Source organism: Coturnix japonica, chromosome 1 (genome assembly GCF_001577835.2).
Source record: "Coturnix japonica isolate 7356 chromosome 1, Coturnix japonica 2.1, whole genome shotgun sequence".
NCBI lineage: Eukaryota > Metazoa > Chordata > Aves > Galliformes > Phasianidae > Coturnix > Coturnix japonica.
Genome location: NC_029516.1, coordinates 77193330 through 77197443, shown reverse-complemented (window position 1 = coordinate 77197443; position 4114 = coordinate 77193330). Strand labels below are relative to the sequence as shown.

Below are 4114 nucleotides of genomic sequence, written 5' to 3'. Positions count from 1 at the left end.
TGAGCACTTAGAACTTTTTCCTTTCCATCTTTTAACTTCATTTGGGTGAACTGAGGAAGGAAGGTCACCATCAAACCCGCTGAAAGGCAAATATTAACAGTAGTGCTTAGCTCCATTTCAGCTGCCTTAGAACAGCCACTTCCCGGTGTGTAGAAATAACAAAAATGAACACTGCTCTGTCCTTTCCTGTAGTCAATGCAAAAACTTCAGACCTTTCCACTCAGAGCAAAGGGAACTTTAGCTTCCAAATTATGAAATACTCTGGTCTTGCTGAAGTTGCCACCTAGCCAACTCAGGATCAGTCAATCCCATAAACAAGGTTTCTTTGTTTCTTCTTTAGTGGGAAAACCAACTGCATCTCAGCAGAAATGATTAACCCCCCAATACAGGTGAAATTACAGGCAAAGATGATTTCTCTTCAGAGCAGGATTCTTTGCAGGCATTACCACTATTTTGGAGAAAGAAGGCAAATGGCCGTGCTACCTCCCACACATGGTGTATCCATCTCTCATGCACAATAAACAACATGTGTTTTTCAGTCCAGATGATTTTGTACTTCAGCTTGAGGAAAAATAACAAAGATGGAATGAAAATATGCCTTCCACAACCTGGGGTGGAGTAGAGTATATTTCTCACTTGACCTTATTTGAAACCCTTCCCCTTGGCAGATGAGTTCCCACTGAGATTTAAACCACGAACTGCAAATAAACAGATGTTAATAGTATCTTTGATGAAACACCGTGCTGGCCCCGAACTCCTGCTGAAAATGCTACTGGGCTTTGTCCTCCCATACATAGGCAGCTATGCTAAATGAGGTACTGTGAAAATATTGCAATTTGGCTGCAGGCTCATGAAATAGGAAAAGCAGAGTTGAGGGGGAAAGCCTTTCAAACAAGCCTACATAATAGTCATGTGGAAGAAGAATGATCTGTTTACCTTCTAGCTTCCAAGCCTTTTCCAGGGTGAATACACCAAGATTTACATCTTATTCAAACCTTCCTCACCGAGACCACAATTTATCCTCCTAGCTACACCTTAGTTTCATTCTGTTCCTGATCTGAGTCCTTGGTAACACTACCTTAAGTTAAACCTTAATATCAGAAAGCCACTCAAGTAGTTGACAAAGATCCTATTTGTGCTTCTGAGTATTTTCAACAGTAAAAATAATCCTAGGGTACAAAGTACCTGATATGATATCTTCACAGAAACCTCTGTGGAGCAGCCACTTGTCCAAGACATGAAGTAGGGACTTTTAGAAGCAAGTACAGGGTGCTTAAACAAATAAGTACTGTAACGCATTCATTTTGTCTGCAGAGCAATCACAGAGGAAATTACATAAATATGTCACAGTTACTATGCCAAAATTTACATTCATACCTTTGTTCTGAAAAAAAAATAAATAAATAAAAAATCAAGGAGAACATTATAGCATCTGGGTACTCAGTAGGTGGAACTATTTTTTGTTTTAAGATTTAGGTTCTGGTTATGAGATCTTAGGTCAAAGAAAAGAATCACAAGTTGTTTCTTTTTAGTTGGATGCTATTTGCATGTATTCATGAATACAGTGAGGACTTGAAAGTTTTCTAGAAAACTAGATGTAAAAATATTTCTCAGCCAGCTCAGAATACAAGCAAAGCAAAAGGACCTCATGGGGTTTCTCTGATCTAACTGGCAGACTTTGGTCTAAAAACAGAAGAAAAAAAATAGTCATACAAGAAAGTGACACTAAAAGGTATGTAAAGAGAACAGGAAACCTAAACAAAATGTAATTTCTGAGGTTTCTAATTCCTTTGGATTGTAGAAAGTTAATAGATTTGAAGAAAATGAGGATGTGCACATAAATAACATCAAAATTAACCGTTACACCATAGAAAGAAAAGGACACAGAAGAACAGAGGCAACTTCACTCCATTCCCAATGGATTAACTTCCACATCAAACAAAATGGAATGACCCTGAATATATCTAGATTTTCTATACCTTGGGGTAGGTGTACAATGCGATCTCCTTTTGAAAAAAATAAAAAAGTCTACGTTTTTTTCTCTTTGAGACAGTATGTTTTCCTTCCTAACATGGTTGCAATGGAGGTGCAATAATGGATCCTAAATTTGCTAAAAAGAGGTCAACAGTAAGCAAGTAAATGTTTCTTGTATTTCCCTCCCTTTCCTCCCCCCACCTTTGCTGGTGTTTCTGGGCATAATTAAAAAACAAATGCAAAGAGCTATCACATCTCCTTATTCTTCTGTTGTCCTTCCTTTCTCCTAATAAGACCAAAAATAAGAAAAAAAAAAAAAAAAAGATATCTTTTATCTGTAGGACACTTACGTTAATGGAAGTTCCCATTCAGCTGAATTCAAAACCCTCTTCGCTTTGAATACCAAAAGAGAATACAGCCAACATTAACAGTCCCTGGGTGGTTTCTTTTTTTCAGGCATCAGTGACATTAAAACATTTAAGCACGTGAAATAATTTCTTACACACCTGAAAGAAAGAGAGCTGGGGTCAAGAGAGATAAGACATCAGCTGGTTAGAAAGAAAAAGTGAGAGGATTTCCACTGCTTTGTAAGAAGCACTATACTGAAAGGACAACAGGTCGGCCAATCTAAAACCTATGCAGACTCCACAGTGGCTTCCAAGTTTCAAAATCTTTCAAAAAAGATTTAAATCCACATCAAGAACTTTATTTGATGATTCAGGAGGTTCACAACACTTTCTGGAATTATCTAAATTGCTGTGATTATTATTATTATTACTACTACCACCATTTTTAAGTCTGAAAGGGCTGCTCTAAAAGTAATGTTTTGTGTTTTATTACGTTTGCTCACAACCACAGAGGCAGACAGTGGTGGTATGGCAGCAGAGATGTAACCCTGCAGAAAATACTCCCTCGCATTTTGTTGCTGTGTGACAGATGACAGCAGAGGGGCAGTCTGATAACATGGCATCTGACAGAGAAGCACAGATGAAACAAAGGTGTTTCACTGAATTCCTCCATGCAGAATAAACAGCACCCACTGATATTCACTGACACTTCCTGAATGTTTCTGGAGTCCAAACAGTGGATATAAGAACAGACGGTTGATGGGTGATCTGATAGCAGGTCACTTCCACCCGTACAGATTTTTATGAGTGCAGCATGCAAGCACTTACGCGTCACTAACAAAAAAGCACAGCTAATGGTGGGGACCAGGTTGAAAAACAGTGTTTTTAGCTGAGAATTTGTTCCATCAAATACCATTATTGCACTTACTCTATCTGTTGTAGTTTCCATAGAAATAAATGGGAGGCATTACTTCAGGAGTAACTTACGTAATAACAAAACTTGTCATTCCATGTGAGCAAAGAGACTGAAAGAGTGGAAATCACTTCAAAGCCAAAGACCTGCACCTAAAGATGAGAAAGTGTCAAAAACATGCTGTTTTGCCCAAGTGGAACTCATTTAACAGTACCTTGGGACTGAGAGTGTTGATGCACAGCGTGACAGGTAGTGATGGGAGTCCATCTATTACTAGCAAAATAGACTGATCAGAAAGCTGTAGGTCTGATATTTGGTAGAAGTTCAAAGTCTGAATTAGATCTTGAGGGAGTACTTCTATCGTGTTATAAAATGGGATAGTAAACTTCTTTAATTTGAAGATTAAGTGTTAAGGTTATTTGGTTTTTGGTCAAATATATATTCCTGCGTAAAATGGAGTATATTTAGGAAATACCTTCAAAAACTGAATAAGCTGAGAAGTATTGCTACTTTGCTTTTAAACGTATATCATGCAACAGTGTAAAAATAAAACTTCAGAAAACAAAAAATGGCAAAAAAGGAATAGAGCAGAAACACTACGCTCACAGAACATGAAACTCCAACTCAACAAAGTACCTGTGATAAAACTCTTTCAGGTAGGATATGACAAAGATAACTTATAGTTTATAAAATAAGTAGTCACTAATCTCGTTGCTGCACCTATACCTAAGTAGCCACTAGACTAAAAATCATACTCCCCTCATTTTCTGGACATAAGTAAATTTTGATGGCAGGAAACCTCATAGATGCATCGCAAAAATCAGTAGAAAGCCTCTTCCATGGCATGACGCACCAGGAAGGGAAGCCACAGAAAAAAACT

General features: G+C 37.8%; 1 long non-coding RNA gene across 1 annotated transcript; it reads right to left on the bottom strand.

Annotated features, from left to right (window-relative positions):
- Window positions 1–297: 297 nt before the first annotated feature.
- Window positions 298–3387, bottom strand: LOC107321028. The gene is made up of 3 exons (XR_001558432.2): window positions 3309–3387; window positions 2325–2480; window positions 298–1308 (listed from the first exon to the last, which is right to left on the bottom strand). It is a non-coding gene; the product is annotated as an uncharacterized LOC107321028 (long non-coding RNA).
- Between the last annotated feature and the right edge of the window lie 727 nt (window positions 3388–4114).